Here is a 19,323-nt window from a genome sequence, read left to right as displayed (position 1 = left end):
TATTATTACTACTCGTTAAAGTCAGTGTGTTTGTTATGAGTTTCCATGGGAATACGCGGAGCTCTGGACACGACTTCTTTATCCCGTGTTTTCACTTTCCAAACTTTTATTTGGCCAGAAACTCCCTTCTCATGAAGAGTAATTTTCTTTGCCGCGCTTTCCACGTTGTACATCACAACGGACAGCGATACTTAAGCTTCCAAGTGTGAAAACCCCGCTGTTTATTTTAAAACCCCAGAGGACAAACAATTTGAATCTCCGGGGTTTTTTTATATTTTACTTCTTCTTCTACTGCTTCACTTTTAGGGAGTTTTATTTTGATTTGTTTTCGTTTGCCTACAATTATAATGTCTTTGTGTAATATAGCACGCCCTGCAATCGGCACGGCGTCACATATCCGACTGCCCCACGTCGGCCGCGACCAATTAACCGACCAATTTAACCGATTAATGAAACGACCAATTAACCGAACAATTATCCGAGCAATTAGCTGATTAATGAAACGACCAAATAACCAATTAACCAACCAATTAAACGAGTAATTACCCGAACAATTAAGCGGTTAATTAAACGACCAATAAACCGGTTAATTAAACAACCAATACCGACCAATGAGTCGCCTACACGTCCAATGGAGTATGTGCCCTTTGGGCTGGCTGTCATTTTCTATAGATGATCAAAATTAAGAATCGATGGTTACCCTCTCTGGCAATGAAACAGGTGTTAAGATATTGAAACAGCAAATCGATACCTTCCATTGTCTTTGCGCTCTTCGCCTTTTGGCGTTCTCTGGACTAACAATGGTGGGACGAGGCCACGAAAAAGGCTGCCGTCTGTGGTGTAGGCCAATCAGTTTGAAGGACAATGGCATCTGTTATCAGATCATCTTTGTTTGCATGTTTTGCCACGAGTATGTGTAATTCATGCAGACCTGATGCCTTGGTGTTGGAACATCTTAACACCTCGATTTAAAGCTTTCGTGACTGCAAGGATTCATCTTCTTTGGTTCTTTTGGTAAAGTCACGTAGAATGAGAATAAAATAATAATATAAAATAACACAATAAAAGTCTCACGACGGTTTATTTTATTATTTTATTATTTTATTCTCATTCTACGTGACTGTACCAAAAGAACCAAAGAAGATTTTAACACCTGTTTATTGCAAGAGAGGTGTAAAAGCTATTCTTATTTTTCATAATTTTTGATGTTGGCAAAACGGTCCCATATATATTTTCTACAGATATTTACAAATGTCATAACATTTTTTTTGTCACTGGCAGTTATGCGTTCTTAATCTCGCGTGCATTCACTTCTGAAGCGCAGTCAGGCATTCTCCCCATGCACAATAATGTCCAGTAACCTGTTTGTGCTCATTTGTGTTTAGTTTGTTACCCTTCCCCCGCGCCTGGTTCCGTACAGGTGAGCAAGATGTTCAACGTCCACAGATACACGCGCAATGCAACTTGTAATTTTCTTCATGATATGTCCCCTTATCCGATCTTATCACATATCCGCTTGCACATTCAGTGCCCCCAGCGAGTTGGATACGCGACGTTGCGATATACACTTAACACGTAGCCTTTCGCCGCCCATGTAACGATTCAGAGTGTTACGTGGTCTAAACCCAAGAGCCAATCGTGACTTGCGCTGTGCCAGTTGTAGAATGTCCTCTTTAGCTCAAAATTACATTTTGAGCGTGGCGGTGCAGCTCAGTAATCCACCACTCTGCAGGCGAGGCATTGTGGATCACGTAGATTCGTAAACCTACAGTGCGCCAAGCGGGTCTGTGAACTTGTTTGTGCGAATCTCCGAGTTCTATTTCCTCGTATGCATGGGTGGTCCTCCCCCCCCCCCAAAGCATTCTGGGTTTCCTGCCATGTGTAAACCATAAATCATTTATTGTTCCTGCGTGTACGTTGTATGTATTTGTTTTACCGAATTACCTTAGCCAAGAAAGACTCTGTAAACTCCACAATGCCAAAAGTAAATAACCGTTGCGTTGAATTGTGACCACAGATTGTAACAACCGAGGCATATCCTGCAAAGAGTTGCTAACCCACTTAACGCAAGTTTCAGATGAGCCACGCTAGCTTCATTGGGACGCTTCACAATGCAACACGTGAGTGTATCATGTCCCCACACACGCAGCCGCCACACAACAAAGTTAACAATCCACTTGGTTTTTTCATATCCTCTCTCAACAACGGCACCATCCCGCTGTGGACAATGAGACCGCGTGGGTTATCAAGTGTGATCCAGGACGTTCGCCACGGTCCATCACATCGCAAGGGGAGCGAATTGCCATCGGCTGAACTCGACCGTCAGTCGCCGCTTCACCGTAGCCCTGCGGCGGCTTCGTGATTCACCACACACGTGGCTCTGGCTGCGGCGGTGGGACTTGAACCCTGAACTTCGTGCAGACGTGGGGGGCAGTGGGAGGGGGGTCGGTGTGGAGCTGCCCGACCTTCTCTGTCCACCCAGCCACTCGCGTCGGCGCTTCCGATTGCTGCGAGAAAGGGGAGCTGCTGCTGCTGCTGAGCACAACGGCGCCTCTGCACCGGTAGGGCTTCACGAAATCGCTCGGCGTCGTTGGCGGCGCAGTCGGTTCACAAACTCCCCCGCGGGCACCGACTGCGGAGGTCACCCCCTGACCAGTGCCGCGCGCCGTGCCTCTTCACAGCGGCCGCAGAAGATCCCCTTGACGCCGTTCGCAAAGGGAGGGGAAGCCGCTCTGCGCCAGCGTACACGGTCCAACATTTGCGAAATTTGATCAAATTACCCGCAAATTGCTCAATTGGGATGATCCACGGCAACCGTAGGCAACTACCGTGACTGCTGCAGACTGCGTCGGCGACACATCTCATTCTTGCGCTGTAATTAAAGGCTACATGGGGGATCTGTGTCTTTGTATACTTGTGTGTGTGCACGCATGTGTGTGTGTGTGCACGTGTGTGTGTGTGTGTGCACGTGTGTGTGTGCACGCTCCGTACGAAGCTTCAGGTCTTCTCGGCCACGGTCATTCCCTCCCTTCTCTAAGCTTGCGAAACGTGGACCCCCCTAATGGAACACCTTCGCCGGTTAGAAACATATAGGCTGGCCTGCCTACGACCCATCCTGGATTTAACCAGGCTGGATTGTGTGAGGAGCTAACAAATCCTTGAAAAATCTGGGCAAAGTCCCATCGGTGAGCTCCTCCGGCAGGCAAGGCTGCGTTGGCTGGGTCATGTAACCCGCATGCCCAGCCACCGCATGCCTAAACAGCTTTTGTTCGGCCGGATTGAGGGGGCTAAGCGGGCGCGGCACGGGCTGGAGAAGAGATGGAGTGACGTGGTACAGGAGGACGTGGAGCTGAGTGGACTTGCCGATGACTGGTACCAGCGGTGTCAAGATCGGCCTCTGTGGAGGAGGCTCGTGAAGGACGCTACTGGGCAGTTGGAGGTAGTCGCCCTCCAACAACAACGGAGGGCGGAGGAGCGACGCTCACAACAACGAGCGGAGCGCCGGGTGGCTAAAGCACAGCAGGTTGGCACAGTAGGGGGCACAGGTAGTGCATCAGCCAGTCATCTCAGTCATCTCAGTCAGTCGACCCGTGGCACTTGGGTCTGCCCCGTGACCTCCTGCCAGCAGGCGTTCGACACTTCACGTGGCCTCAAGGTGCACATGGCCTGGCACAAGCGTGGTGGTGACGTCACCGCCACTTAGTGGCGAATGGCGGTTGTTGTTGTGCACACGTGTGTGTGTGTGCACGCCTGTGTGTGCACGTTCCGGTGACGATTACCTCCCCCTAGGTAGACAGCCTCAGCCTCAAATTAGTACCGGGTGCGGTGTGTAAACATCTGCTGCTCGCTAACAGCACTTGTCCCAACAGTTTGTTAAGGTAATACGGGGGATCTTTGTCTTTGTGCTGTGTGAATGTGTGCACGTTCACCGCGTCTTCAGGCCAGAAACTGGATCCCTGCGTGGAAGTGAAACGACGTGGGAAGATCACTTCTCCAACCGCTGATGTTTCACAACGGGGAGAGAGAGAAAGAGAGACAGCTGCAAGTGGAACTCTGCTGCGGGGTGAGCCGCATTCAACTGAAATCGGGAAGTGAAACGTACAAAGTCTGGGTGAGGGGTCTTTTTTACGCTCAGAAATAAGTCGCGGTGAATTAAACCTAATGCCGTGCAACGACGGAACAAGCTCTACCGATTATATCTGGATTCGAATTAGCGACGTCCATTTCGCCTAACGTCAGCAGGCCAATGCCCACATCTCCTTAGTAAGTGGTGAATTAATGACACGAGACGCAGTAGTGCGACCGTGGCCATGCAACTGAAAACGATGGACCGTACAACAGTAAACCGCTGTAGTCGCACCTCCGATTTCGCGCCTCCGATTAGAACGGTTGGCTATGTACGGTGCGACATAAGTTCAACACACTGTGCATACTGGACGTACGTCGTCTGCCGCACTCCTTCAATGGAGGATGAGTAGCACAATCATACCAACTCTTTCCTGGAGTTCAGACCTCAATGTTGGCCATTTATCTCCTGAACTTATTGCTGCCAAAAGAAAATAATAGAATGTAACGGCCCAAGCAGATTAAATCTTGTGTTTTAAAATATTTTACGGCAAGTTGATAAATACAACTTCTGTCCCTGTCCGTTCGTTTATTTTTTTCCTTTGATATTTTTCGAGATAGCTTCTCATTCGACGAAAGTGCCAGGGAGGGCCTCGGTGTGGCCGACCTGGTCTGCCGTCTTGTCTTCACACACTCTGCTGGCTCGGTTGCCCCCTGTCCTGGGTTTCCCAGGGTCGTCCTCTTGTTGAGGAAGGTGGCTGCTCACCCGGAGCGTTACAAGTCCCCCGTACCTACGACAACAACAACAATAACACAATAATAAAATCACGATAATATTGGTCACGAAATCCTACGTTTTAAAATAGCAGACTACTCATGACAAGGCATTTTACACACGGTTCTGCCCTTGTCCAGTACTGTGAGACATTCTTCCAGTAATATATTTTTTTCTTTCATATTACTTCATTCGCGCAAATTGCATCTCAACACGCTGTGCTGTATGTCGAGTTCATAACGTGCACAGATTCGTTTTTGTGGCAGTAAACACGCAACGCATTTTGCAACGCATGTTTACATGCGATGCGTGTTTCCTGCAGCATGTTTTATTGGACTCTTCCCTCCAGCGCGACCCCTGAACGTCACTTTGCTCTAGCTCCGATCCTCTACCATCACAGGCCAGGCTACCAGCACCATGGAGACACTTCCCATGAAAGTTCTCGCGTCCTGCGGATTGTGTCCAACTGACACGGGATCACGGTTTCGCTCTCCCCACGGATTTCTTTACCTCTTGGAAGCTACTCGGCGTGCGGTTCCTCCTCCTTCCTTCTTCTCCTTCGTCAGCTCTGTTTACTTTGGAGGACGGATCGAGGGAGGGCTATGGGTCACCGGTGACTCTGCCAGCACCGCTCACCGAACCGCGCTGTGGTGAACATTTCGGCGGATTGCTGCGCTCACCCTGGCGCCAGTAAAATCCACGCGGCTTGGCTTTCGAAATATAATTCGTGTGTTGTCGTTGAAAACTCGTTGAAGGTTATTGAAATCTAATTAGATTTTTGTTTCCTAATTGCTCGTTTGTAAAAAAAAATCCTCGTAATTTTTATTATTATTTTCATGCCGTTGTATTGGCTCCTTGATTCCAGTGCCGTGAGAGGGGGGGTTTGTTTGTTTAACGCAGTAATTCTGGCCTCTGCCCTTTAAGCGCTTTTTCAACAACGGCTGGACGCGTTTCGTACCACGTCAACCTAAGTGGCTAATTAAACAAATTACCGAGCGATGCTGCGGCTGCGCTGGCATTTGTACGAAAATAACAACAACACAAATAGACTCAACACCTTCGTCAGTAACACCGTGGCCTCAAAAGGGAAAATACGCGGCGACGTTTCAGCCAATGGCCCACTTTCTGAGCACTTGAATGATTGCCCCCTCTCTTCATCACGCGTTTACGTGGTCTCAAGAAAGGCCACTGTCGAAACGTCCGACTGGTAGATTATGCTTTTGTTTTTAAGGCAGTGTTATTGACCAACGTGTTGAGTTTTAATTTTCTAGTTGGTCAATTAGCGGTCAGTGCTAAAGAAGCGGACGTGCACACACACGGAGCGGGTCTGGGACCATATCACGCGGAAAATTCCCGATCTCATCTCAAACGGCTAAGCAGGTTGGAGCCTGAGTCGTGTCTGGCTGGATGACCGAATGCATCCACAAGTGTTGTGGGCTAGCCCGCGGGGGATACGCCGTCAGCAGGGGCCAGTGTTGCAAAATCCATTGTTGGACAGTACTCATCTATGCTCCAGGCTTCACCAACTCGCGCTGACCGGCGTGGTGAAGTATGTCAAAACACTCACAACCTGCACGATGTTGTGGTACAGTAACATTTATAATGACGTACGGATAGTTATATACGGCTACTCGCAAACGTGCGCACATAAACCCTCTAATTACAGAGATAGCTGCTTGAATGCCAAGCTTTAGTTTAAAGTAACGAACGTCCCCTCGCAGCAGAAACCACGGTCACTGCGTCTGTGTGGGACGCAGCGTGAGCCAATCACAGCGCCACTTGCAGTCTCGTCGCAGCTGAACACGAACCGAAAAACTAAACTAAAAATTATTTTTAATTTGACCAGTTAAGGCCCACTGAGCCGTACAGCTCGTTTTCATAAATTACCTGGGCAACGCGGCTTATCGTCACGTGTAAATGTGTAGCAGTCGCCACGAAACTCCGAACGCGTGATGTTTATTCGAAATGTGTGGAGGGGAAAAGATTAGGTTTTATGCCCCCTCCCCTCCCCACGACGATGTACTGGGAATTCGTCAAGGTTCTTCCCCGGGTCAACTTAACCTGAAATAAACAAACCCCCATCGCAACAACAACAACAAAGGGCACGACTCGCCGAGTCAGAGCTGGCACGCGTGTGGCAAGAGCCCTCCCCTCCCTCCCTCTCTCTGCTGCGTCTCTGTGGGCAGCAGAAGTTTACATTTTTGCTTTGGTGTCTCTGCCTGATTGACACAATGCGAGGCGCCGTCGCTGGAACATTCAGGACACCTGTAGCGCGCGGGTGGAACTGAACATGCCGTGTGGTGCGGCCACAGGTGCGGATGGACCTCTATCACTTACAGATGGCCAACATGCGTTGGGTGATCGAGACGGCCGTGCGTGTGTCTGTGTGTGTACGTGTGTGTGTACGTGTGTGTGTGTACGTGTGTACGTGTGTGTGTGTATGTGTACGTGTCTGTGTGTGTACGTGTGTGCGTGTGTACGTGTGTGTATACGTGAGTCTGTGTGTGTACGTGTGTGTGTATGTGTACGTGTATGTGTGTACGTGTGTGTACGTGTGTGTGTACGTGTGTGTGCACGTGTGTCTGTGTGTGTACGTGTCTGTGTGTGGGTACGTGTGTGTGTAAGTGTGTGTACGTGTGTGTGTACGTGTGTCTGTGTGGACGTGTCTGTGTGTGTGTACGTGTGTGTGTGTGTGCGGTCAAGGGATGACTCCCTATTGCTCAACCACGTTATGTATGCTGATGACTTGGTAATAGCTGCTCAGTCAGAGGAGGAGTTGGAGACGCTGCTGCTGAGACTGGAGCGTGCCACTAAGAGGTGGGGCCTTACCATCAGCCCCACCAAAACTAAGCACCTGCCTGGGTATTTTGTACCATCGGACACTCCACCCCCACAACTCCCAATCGGTGATGGGGCAGTTGTGGAGAGAGTGGAGAGTTTCCCATACCTGGGCAGTGTGCTTATGACTGGCTCCAGTTTAACAGCAGAGGTCTCACTCCGAATCAGTCGAGCGGCAATATCTTTTCATCGGTTGCGTAACGCTGTGTGGAAGCTACCTGGTCTGTCGCTCCGCACTAAGCTTCAGGTCTTCTCGGCCACGGTCATTCCCTCCCTTCTCTACGCTTGCGAAACGTGGACCCCCCTAGTGGAACATCTTCGCCGGTTAGAAACATTTAGGCTGGCCTGCCTACGATCCATCCTGGGTTTAACCAGACTGGATTGTGTGAGGAGCTCACAAATCCTTGAAAGATCTGGGCAGGGTCCCATCGGTGAGCTCCTCCGGCAGGCAAGGCTGCGATGGCTGGGTCATGTAGCCCGCATGCCCAGCCACCGCATGCCGAAACAGCTTTTGTTTGGCCGGATTGAGGGGGCTAAGCGGGCGCGGCACGGGCTAGAGAAGAGATGGAGTGATGTGGTACAGGAAGATGTGGAGCTGAGTGGACTTGCCGATGACTGGTACCAGCGGTGTCAAGATCGGCCTCTGTGGAGGAGGCTCGTGAAGGATGCTACTGGGCAGTTGGAGGCAGTCGCCCTCCAACAACAACGGAGGGCGGAGGAGCGACGCTCACAACAGCGAGCGGAGCGCCGGGTGGCTAAAGCACAGCAGGTTGGCACAGTAGGGGGCACAGGTGGTGCATCGGCCAGTCATCTCAGTCAGTCGACCCGTGGCACCTGGGTCTGCCCCGTGACCTCCTGCCAGCGGGCGTTCGACACTTCACGTGGCCTCAGGGTGCACATAGCCTGGCACAAGCGTCGTGGTGACGTCACCGCCACTTAGTGGCGAATGGCGGTTGTTGTTGTTGTTGTGTGTGCGTGTGTGTGTACGTGTGTGTGTACGTGTGTGTACGTGTGTCTGTGTGTACGTGTCTGTGTGTACGTGTGTGTGTGTGTACGTGTGTGTGTGTACGTGTGTGTGTGTGTGGGGGGAGCGGTGGTGTAGCGGTTAGCGTGCTGCGCTACGAACCTGGCGACACGGCGTTCGATTCCCGCTCACGGCCAACACCAGTGACGATTATCTGAACCGGCCCTGGGCCTCCCCTAGGTCGACTCAGCCTCAAATGAGTACCTGGTGCGGTGTGTAAACATCGCCACTGGGGAGACAAAGGCGGTCCAGCGTGGTTCTGGCCACCAACCCCCTCATGTACCGTTTCGGCCTTCATAGGTGCTCGCTAACAGCACTTGCCCCTACAGTCTGTTAAGGCTATACGGGGGATCTTTGTCTTGTGTGTGTGCAAGCGAGCGGTGGCGTAGCGGTTAGCGCTACGCTGCGCTACGAACCCGGCGACCCGACTCCGATTCCCGCTCACGGGCAACACCAGTCACGGGCCTCCCCTACGTCGACTCAGCCTGAAATGAGGAACTGGTGTGATGTGTAAACATCACCACTGTGGAGACAAAGGCGGCCGGGCGTGGTGTTGGTCACCCAACACCCCCTCGCGCGCAGTGTCGGCCTTCATAGGAGCTCGCTAACAGCACTTGCCACGACAGTCTGTTCAGGCTATACGGGGAATCTTTGTTTGCAGGAGAGGTAACATGACGATGGCAGCGGTCCTCAACCCTTGGGGCCTGCCGTTCAGGGGGGGAGGGGGTGCGGGGAAGAGCTGGTCGCAGGCTGCGGCATGGACACCGTGCAGGCGAAATTTTGAATGTGCGCGGGCCACGTAAGCAGGGGCACCGAACCGAGTCTGTCTCGTATGCTCCCAGGGATCGTACGGGGTGTCAATGATCTCAGTCATTGTGAATGATCTCAGTCATTGTGAATGATCTCAGTCATTGTGAATGATCTCAGTCATTGTGAATGATCTCAGTCAAGGCATTGCAGCACAAGTCTGGTGTTGGGGGGGGGGGCTGGGTGTCCCTTGGACACAAACAAATCGACGTGTTCGCAGCGATAGTGAGTTGACGGCGTCTTGCGGGATGCTGCCACCCTGGTGCAGAGTGTCAGGGAGTTGCACATCGCGCAGAGCCTCAAGACGCAAGGCCACGTGCTGCAATGCTGTACCCAGTGTGTGTAATCAGTTCACTGCTACTTGGAATTACTTTGTGTGTTTTTGTTTTACTTTCGTTTCAGACTGGTCACTTACTGTCCCTCCCGCCTCTATCTCTCTAAAGAAACGAAATATGGCCTCGGTGTTCCTGTAGAATGTGTCGGGATGTCGTCGCATTTCAACGTTAACCAAATTGTCAAACCAAAAACCTGCATCGTTCGGACTAAGGTAGAAACAATGATCACTACACAAACCCTGATTGTGTTACCGGCAGCATACTGTTATCCTCTAACTTTTAATGTTTATGGGTTTTTTTTACTAGGATTGTAAAGCAGTGTGAGGCCTTGTGTGAATGGCTCTATACCGTACATAAAACTGAGTTTTACTTACTTTTTACTACTATTAAATGAAGACAATTTAACCCAATGCCCAGTAAGCAGAGTAAAACATTGTGTCAAGGAAGAGTCGCTGATAAATAAACACATTGTACAACTTGTTTTGTGGAACTTTATCGACACCAACCTAAAAGTTTGGGAGTGCCTCTTAACTTATGCATCGTCTTATAATCTGGAGAACACGTTATATATGTATCTATATTTGCCGCAAGCTTACAACAAACTAAATGGCAGAGCGTCGCATAAACATCAGAAACAAAAAGCAGTCTTTGCTAAAAAACAGAGTGAGTAAGCGACATCTGAAGGGACATGAAAGAGGTGGGGGGGGGGTCACAACGCTGCCTTTGTGTCACATTTGGAAAATGCCGCAGTCGTGAGTGAGGAGTCTCTGCCGGCGCTGGGCAACAGCAGTGGCTCCACTATCGGCGAAGTTTCCGTGATTCTTCCACACAAACTCGGGTCACGTGATGGCTGGCGGGCGCTGTCCCTTGGCAGAAAATCATCTACAAATCGTCCCCACGCAGCAGCGGGGAGGCTGCTCTGAGCCCCCCCCCAACCCCGTGGCTCCGCTCTGGCTCGGCCTCTCATCTGTGGAATAACGAGCTTCATGGCACATCGGATTCCTCCGGTATAAATAAAGATTCTGATTCTGGCGCACGGCTTGGCCGTGGCTCTCGTGTTCAGGCTCAGCCTGGTGGGAATCCTGAGCCACGGCTGGAACCGTGGGCTCAGAGCCGGCTTACATTTAGCGTTGCTGTGAGCCGGCTCACTGGAGCCATAGCCAAGCTTGAACCGAGCCGTTACCAAGACTGTGGGCCTTACGAGTTGGGCTGCTGAGCAAGACGTGCGCTTTTCTGCGGGTCGCGTATCGGACGCTCAGCTGCACAAGTTGGCAAGTGATAGCTCCTCCTGGCGTGCTGCTGATAACGAAACTCATAAAGCATTGCACATCGATTCGTGTCGTCTACGGCACCCATAACCAAGTGAATAACTATCTCACCTGTGTCTGTGCTCAATACTATGGCGTTGTGATCGTGACACCCAATGTCCACCGTGATGGCGATGAGTCTGTTTGTATTTTGTGCACTCGCCTATACACTCCGTCCTTGTGGACAAAACCAGTTCTGTGTCACGGGTCAAATGCGAAACAATGTATTGCCTTCCTCAAGCCACACTCACCGCTGGTACGGACTGGAGAAGTGACGATTCATATGTGTCAGAGCCCAGCTACAGAGTCTGTCCCAGCGGCACATTTTCTACTCACCGCCGTCGCAGTACGAACGGGCGCGTTTTGATTTACTTATCTGTTCCTGTGCCTCTCCCTAAAATAGTCCTGGCTTTGTTTCTCGTTGGTTCTGAGTTCTAAGTTTGGGAGGGGTTGCTAGATTTTTGCAGCCAAGAGAAACAGACTATTGGCCGCCTCTACCTTGGTAATCTGGCATTTATAAGCCGAGAAGAATTTAAAACAAGAATCTGTCAAAATAAGAAAAAGGTGTTTGGGAAAATACCGTCGTATCTTTTAATCCCAGGCTTTGGACAATTATTCTTACACAACGAGTGGGGTGTTTTGTGCTTTAATTGAGAAACGTGATATGGTGTGGGCTTCTTGCCAGTGACGTGCCTGGTCAGTGACTGGTGTGAGTGGTTTGTCTAAAAGCAACATCGTGCGTGCTTACGTAACACAACATAGATTACCTGCCCGATAAAAAAAAAATTATCCACAAGTTAAAAACCGTAACTAATATGACTCGCGAGTAAGAAAGTTGCTTTCGTTTGAAAGTTACAGACCGCTGTGTGTTTCCCTTGACGCGAGTTCTGTTAGCGAGCACCTCTTAAGGCTGACGCAGCGACGTCGCGTTCATGAGTGGTGTGGCCGAACTTACTACAGCCAGCCGTCTTTGTCTTCCCAGTGCCGATGTTACTCACACACTGCACCAGGTGAACCCAGTTCGGGCTCAGATAACACTTGCGAACTGATGTTGTGAATCATGAGCACACACATTAAACCCTCCCATGCGATCTCCCTCCTCACCAATGTGCTCACCCAGGCCAGAGTTTGCCTGCGAGGACGCACGCTGCTGAACACCATTTTATTTTATTGGTTTCAGGAGGCCAAGAGGCTGATGGGCTGTGCAAGTTATTTAATTTTACATGGTGAGACAACGGCCTTGTTTTGTGGGTTGTATATTCATTCATTATCTTGATAACCACGTTTCGATAGACGGCACGTGTCCATTCCCCTCTTAGAGAAAATGTCATATCTCTGATTTCACCACATCAAGCGCTGTTTAAGGGCTACGCCGTCCTTCATCTATTTTAAGATATAAATGGAACCTTTGTGCGTGCTTTTAAGTCGAGTGCTGCGCGGTGGGCGAGCATCTTCATGAATCTGACCGCTCAGCAAACCAACAGCAAACACAGAATTGCGTACAAACCTTTCCGAGTCGAACAGCTCTGCGATTATTCGTTTGTTTGTAAAAAAAAGAATTGATTAAGACGGCCCAGATTAACACTTTATGACAAAATCCCTTGCTCAGTGAGGATAGAGAATGTCTCTGCATGCCGAGACGCTCCAGAATGCGCACCCAAAGGTATTCCCAGTGTCGATAACGTTGCACAAATTAGGTAAGACAAAGTTCCCCCGTATAGCTCTAACAAACTATTGGGGCAAGTGCTGTTAGCGAGCACCTAGCAAAGGCGGCACGGCACACGAGGGGGTGGGTGGCCAACACCACGCCCGGCCGCCTTTGTCTCCCCTGTAGCGATTTTTACACATCGCATCAGATATTTATTTGAGGCTGAGTCGACCTGGGAGATGCCCAGGACCGGTTCAGATAATCGTTACCAGTGTTGGCCATGAGCTCAGCGCTACGAACCCGAATCACCGGGTCACCGGGTTCGTAGCGCAGAGCGCTAACTGCTACGCTACCGCTCCCCGATAAGACACACACACACATCTACCATGTTATGAAATGCACCCCCCACCCATCCCCAAACTTTTTCTTTAAACTACAGGAGACACGCAAAAATGCGTCTTATAATCCAGAGAATACGGTAACTATTAAAATAACTCTCCTGCTGATGTCAGAAATGTGGAGGACCCTTGGAGCTGATAAAAGGGGGCACAGAGCTGGGGTGTCGGAGAGGAACCCCGATACAACATCGGGTATTTGGGTTGGCGGTTACAAAGACAAACACCTAAACGTGTGTGTGTGTGTGTTTATGTTTGTGTGTTTGTTTGTGAGTGAGGAGCGGGGGTGTAGCGGTTAGCGCGCTGCGTAAAAACTCGCCGATTCGAGTTAGATTCCCCCCGCTTACAGCGAACACCGGTGACGATTATTTGGACCGGTTCTGGGCCTCCCCTAAGTCGATTCTGCTTCAAATTAATAGGGGTGCCTTGTGTAAGCATCGCCACTAGAGAGACAAAGGCGGCCGGGCGTGATGTTGGTCACCCACCCCCTCGTGTGCAATGCCGGCCTTCATAGATGCTCGCTAATGGCACTTGCCCCAACAGTCTGTTAAAGGCTATACGGGGGATTTTTGCCTTTGTTTGTGAGAGCACAGGTGGTGTATCTGTCACTCAACTCGGTCAGTCGACCCACAGCACCCAGGTGTGTCCTGTGACCTCCTGCCAGTGAGCCTTCGACACCTCACGTGGCCTCAAGGTGCCACCTAGCCTGGCACAAGCGCCACGGTGACGTCACCGCCAATTTTGTGTCGAACGGAGCGGCAGTTGGCGTGAGCGTGGAACCTTTCGGTGCAGTGGCTCTCCACAACAAATGCGCCTGGGTCTCCTTTGCGTCTGATTGAGTTGGCCGAGGGAACGGCATTCGCCCAGAAATGTCACTGGGGTATCGGATGGGCCAAGGCCTCCAAAATGTATTTCCGTGCAAGTTCTGTTCCTTTCACGTGGACCAAATATAGCGGCCGCCCCGACTCGGAAACGCGTTGCCCTATCGACAGATCTCAGGTTTAAAACTCGGCCGAGGGTACGGAGAGTTCTAGCCAAACCAGAGCCTCTGCGTTCGCGTTCGTGTCTTAATTTCGTCGTGTTATATATAAAGTTACATCAAGTTGAAAGCCAACCACGCAGGACTCGTGCTTGGCGAGTCTTTTGTGGTTGTGTTGCGCAGCGCTGCGATGGGTTTTCTGGTCGTGCCGCGTGTGAGCGATGTCCCGACGCTCCAGTTCATGAAGCATGCAGAATCCAAAGTTCCTGAAGAAGCTTCCAGCACATGGAGCGAAACGTCGGACATGTCGAATCACACGCAGCCTTTGGTTCTCAAGCTCTGTGAGGATGAGAGTTACGGGGGCTGTCACCTTCAGCTTTGGACACCTCATGACACCCGTGGCTTTCAATAAGAGCCCGGAGCGTCCCAGTTTTACCGACACAATCCATCATCACGTTCTTTACTTTTAATGTACTCCACGATGTTTCATGAGCGAGCTGTCATGACACATGTAAAAATGATGGCTTCAATGAGTACTGAGGCAGTGCTTATCTGTTGTTTATAATCCTAAGCCAGAGGTGGAATTCCACATTCATATGACAGGAGTGTTTTTTTTACTTAAAAGTTTACGTATTATTATTTAAAAATTGTAATCAACTACTTAATTGATGATCAGGTGCTCGAGTCCCTTGCAACTTGGTAGCCACCCGGCCATCCTGCCTGCCCGAAGGCAGGAAACCCGCTGGCGGATGATGCCGATGATGTCACAAAGCCGCCGCCCATCACCTCCAGTCCAGCGGCACATGTGGGAGCAGAGGTGTGATTTTTTTACTTTGACACCAATTATTTTCCTGTTGTGCCATCCATCAGTCGAGTCGATTACTTAAACAATCGGAGAGTGGGGGGGGCGAGCCCAGCTGTGATCTGTTGCATGGACGGTGGGAGAGGCCGTAGGCTTTTAATTGAACGAGACATCTGGCCTCCAACCGGTGCGGTGAGCTGGCCTCGCCCGGGGTGTGTTAGTATTCGGCACGCCCGGCGTGTTCGGACACATCTGCGAACACGAAGCAACGCCCTGATCCGCCACTTTGGCCGTTTCCAAGCTGCTCGACTCAGCATTCGCGTTTACGGGTTGTTACGCGTGCATGGCAGCATTTTCTGTTTTAAGAGAGCAAAGTATTCTGTTGTTGTTGCATTTTGTGCCACCTTTCTTTGAACATCATCAGCAGGAGCCTTGGGCAGTCCACTGCTGGATGTAGGCCAATTACCCTCTAGAACAGAGTGGTTCTTAAACTTTACTACAGCCTTGCACCCCTTTCGTTCTCAGTCGTTCGGGAAAACAAATGAATGTTAATAAATATATAGGTTTGGTGAAACAAAGTAGTTGTATTCCTTGGTTCTTTCGGTAAAGTCACGTAGAAGGGAAATAATAAAAAAAATAATCCCTGCAGTCACGAAAGCTTTAAATCGAAAAGTATTTGTACTTACGTGCCCCGGGCTTAATTTGTGTTTTCGATTATTTGCCATGTCTCGCACTCCCAGAAAGGGCATCTCGCACCCCCAGGGGATGCGTGCACCCCAGGTGAAGAGGAGGAAGAAGCACTGCTCTAGAGCGGATCTCTAAAGCTCCGTCTTGTGGGGGCTCCTGTAGCAGGGGAGTGAGCAAGCCATTGCAGGGCTGCCACCATCGTCCGTTTTACATATGCAAACGGCGTGTAACCATAGTCGCAGATGCCTTGTTCTCCTTGGCGGAGTTATATTTACGCCAGGTAAAGGTGTGTGCCTTTGTACTGTAAAACCGCATGCAAACCGCAGATGTAAAGCGATATGCGGAAAGGCACATTCGCATTCGCCTGACCCAGCAACATGTCACTGTCGCCTTGGATTTATAGGAGACTTGAATGAATTTTTCATTCGGTCCGAATATGCATCGTATAGGGGTGGTGGTGGTGGTGGGGGGGGTTAAAATAATACGCAATGCGTTTGCAGGGTGAGGTTTTCATGGTCTTCGTACAAGCCGCATTGGAAGAATAGACGGGTCATCTGTAATGTTAACAAGGAGTAGGTGGAAGAGGAATCTGGGTTAAGGATCGACGATCCCAGGGAGAGAACGGGGGTCACCGGCACGGCAGTTAAAGCCAAAGAAGTCGAGTTGGGAGTGGGCCGGATGCGTCGTCAGAACGACCGACGAGAGACGGGAAGACGAAACGGGCTCCGTGGTGGAGACCGCGAAGCAGAGGAGGAGAGCAGAAGACACGGCAGGGTTCGGAGGTCACGACCGGAGAAAATAAGGAAACGGGAGGCCTTGGCCCAGCAGTGAGAGTTAAAAGGCTGATAACAACACCAACAACAATAACATTTAATAATAGGTTTTGCCCTTTCTGGAAATATAGCAGTTGTGTTAATATGTTAAAACACCAAACTGAAGCGTTTTGTAAGGACTCATGTCTGCATGAACCACATATACTTGTGAACATGCAAACCAAAAAAACATACTCTGGTAGTATATGCATTGTCTTTGAAACTGATTGGTTCACACCAGAGACAGCTTTCAACAATAACATAATTACGATTCATAGTTGATATTTTTGGGTTAAATATGCCGTGTAGGTAATGTGTCGTAAACCCTCCACCACTCGACAGCCAATTAATAAAGTTTTCACGTGATGAACAAACGTGCCAGTGTATTTCTGCTTCCGCAGCAGCACCACCGCCGCCGCTGTTGTTGTTGTTGTCAGACAGCGATCTCACAACGTGCAACAATTGGGCAGTGCGGACGCCTCGCTGGCCGTTACAGCCAGCATCATTAGATAGTTGTCAGAATTGTCAAATTGTCCTCCAGTGTTGGGCCTCGATTGTTAATTCTTCATAATTAAAGCCCTGGACTGTGTTGGGTTTGTTGTTTTTGTCGTCCGAGTCAGTCCCACATTTATGGGCAGCTTTCTGGTGTCGTAGAACCATTGCGCCGGATCTGCCTATCTCCTGAGGCTCAGAAGACGGGGTCACCGCGACCCTGCCGACACGCGTGGTCTCCGCCCCGCAAACCTGGCCTGTGGTCCCAGCGTTTCCCTGGCTGCCCCAGGCTTCCCTCTGCGGTTCGCATCCCGTCGACATGCAGCCCTCCCCCCACCCGGACTACCAAAAGCGCCGTTGCCAACTCGGCAGTTATGTCGCTCGGTATAGCGGACGGCAGGCCGGTGCGGTGGTAACCTCGGTGCCACACAACAAAAGTTCGATATCCAACTCAGTCACCTTTCTGTGGGGAGTTTGTGCGGTCTCTCCCAGTCCTGCGGGCTTTCTCCGGTTTCCTCCCTAAACTTAAGAGGGACTCACGCTGTGACTCGGTATTGGACGAAACGTTCCCATGCTGAAACGTTATCTGCGAAAATACCTCGATTGGGATTTATGCATCACAACATCACCCTCTGCTAAAACAACAACAACAACAACAAAAACCACTTGGCAGGACCCACCTCTTGCAATAAGAATCTTGAGACTCAGCGAGGCTTCGCTGGGTAAAGAAGCCAAATAACAACGGCGCCTTTTGTTGCACTTTCAGGATTTCTTCACCGCGCGTCCTCTTCGAATTGGAAACTGCTCCTCGTCCGTCGATTCAAAGTCGTCCGCCTGCCAACATCCTTTAAGAATCCCGCGGCCTTCTCGATGGCTCGCAGTGTCGAGCCACATCTCCCGCTTTGGGTCATCACTTTGGCAATTTTGTTCACTAAGATGTAGCAGCTCTTGGGGTTTCCCAACGTCGCTTTCCAAGTGACCAGCGACCAAAAATCTCGCGGATTTCTGGGACGATGACACGATGCAGGGTTAGAAGCGATTCCGGATACACATGGGGGGGATCGGTGCACTGTTTATAACGCTTGGCAAATCGTCAATTTAGCCTTTGGAGGGGTTTAGAAGATCCACCTAGCGACTTCTCGAGCGCTCGTTGGGCCACCCTGCACCTTGGCGATTTGTAAAAGCCGCGTAACCAGCCAAGACTCTCGGCAGCCACCTCGGGCCAGTGAACGCCCGTCCTTGGCGTCCCCAGAATGAGCCCTGCCCCCCTCAGGGCGTCACTCGCCACCCTCGCAGCAAGTGAGGCCCCCTGCTCGCTGACCCCGCGCGCGAGGCCCACGCTTGCTTGGTGAAGCGGCAGCACGTGGGCTGCTTGACGCAAGACGTTCACGGTTGGGAACCAGCTGCCGCCCTGCGAAGTATTTTTTTAAACTGAACTATTTTGTTTTTATTTTACCAGGTAAGGCCCCACTGAGCTATGTAGCTACTTTTCAGAAGCGAACTGGCCATCACAAATGATAGCTCAACGAAGTGGCTTATCGTGTGGAAATGTATAGCAGCCGCCACAAACTCAAAACGCGAGACGTTGATTCTAAATTTGGAGGGGAAAAACCGGAGGACTCGGGAGACAAATCCACGCGACCACGGGGAGAACATGAAAGCTCCAGATATAGTCGTCAGGTCGGGATCGAACCCACAACCTCCTGTATACCAGGCGATGTAGTTAACATCTCGGCACTGTAACTTGCGATGTATTAACCGTTAAAGATCGCGTAATGTTGTCTGAAAAATTGTATGGCCACGTGTGCTGGCGTCACGGTCCAAATGTAACTGTTTTAATATTACCAACAAATTACTGATTCGGGTAAATGGACGAAGCAAGGTCGCCCCCCTACCGGCAGGATAAGCTCACACCTTGTGAAGCGTTCAACGCCTTCGGCATAGCTGTGTACATTAAGAATGGCATGAATACGAAATGTCATCACGATTTGCGAGGCATTTTGTTTCCCTCGCAAATAGGGCTCGAAAAGTACAGCGGTAGATTCGCTGTGACCTGTGACCTGTAACTTGCCTTGATATCATTTGTGTATTAGCCAAGTACCAGATGGTTGCTGTGGATTTTTCGAAATCTAATCGGACACGTTTCTTAAATGCGCCGACCTCTATGCACCCAGCAGTACAAATGTACAAACGGGTACGCCTCAGTGAATGAGCAGGTCGTGTGTCGTGTGGGTACTCCCACCTCTTCAAAGATGTCTGGCCGTGGAAGAGAGTGGACCACGTGCCCTCTAGAGGAGACTCGGCCGTGGTGTGACCGACTATTTACCAGGGCTGTACATTTTTTTATATTTGTAAGG

At 50.4% G+C, this 19,323-nt stretch overlaps 1 long non-coding RNA gene across 1 annotated transcript; it reads left to right on the top strand.

Moving 5' to 3' along the window:
* Nucleotides 1-6,174: 6,174 nt before the first annotated feature.
* On the top strand, nucleotides 6,175-10,320 carry LOC142929806 (uncharacterized). Its single transcript, XR_012945957.1, has 2 exons — nucleotides 6,175-7,152; nucleotides 9,912-10,320. It is a non-coding gene; the product is annotated as an uncharacterized LOC142929806 (long non-coding RNA).
* The last annotated feature ends 9,003 nt before the right edge of the window (nucleotides 10,321-19,323 follow it).

The sequence above is a fragment of the Petromyzon marinus genome, chromosome 35 (genome assembly GCF_048934315.1).
Source record: "Petromyzon marinus isolate PM22_M1 ecotype Great Lakes invasive population chromosome 35, UKy_Petmar_22M1.pri1.0, whole genome shotgun sequence".
Classification (NCBI taxonomy): domain Eukaryota; kingdom Metazoa; phylum Chordata; class Hyperoartia; order Petromyzontiformes; family Petromyzontidae; genus Petromyzon; species Petromyzon marinus.
Note: the sequence above shows the minus strand (reverse complement) of the source record. Positions and strands in the feature narration are given on the sequence as shown.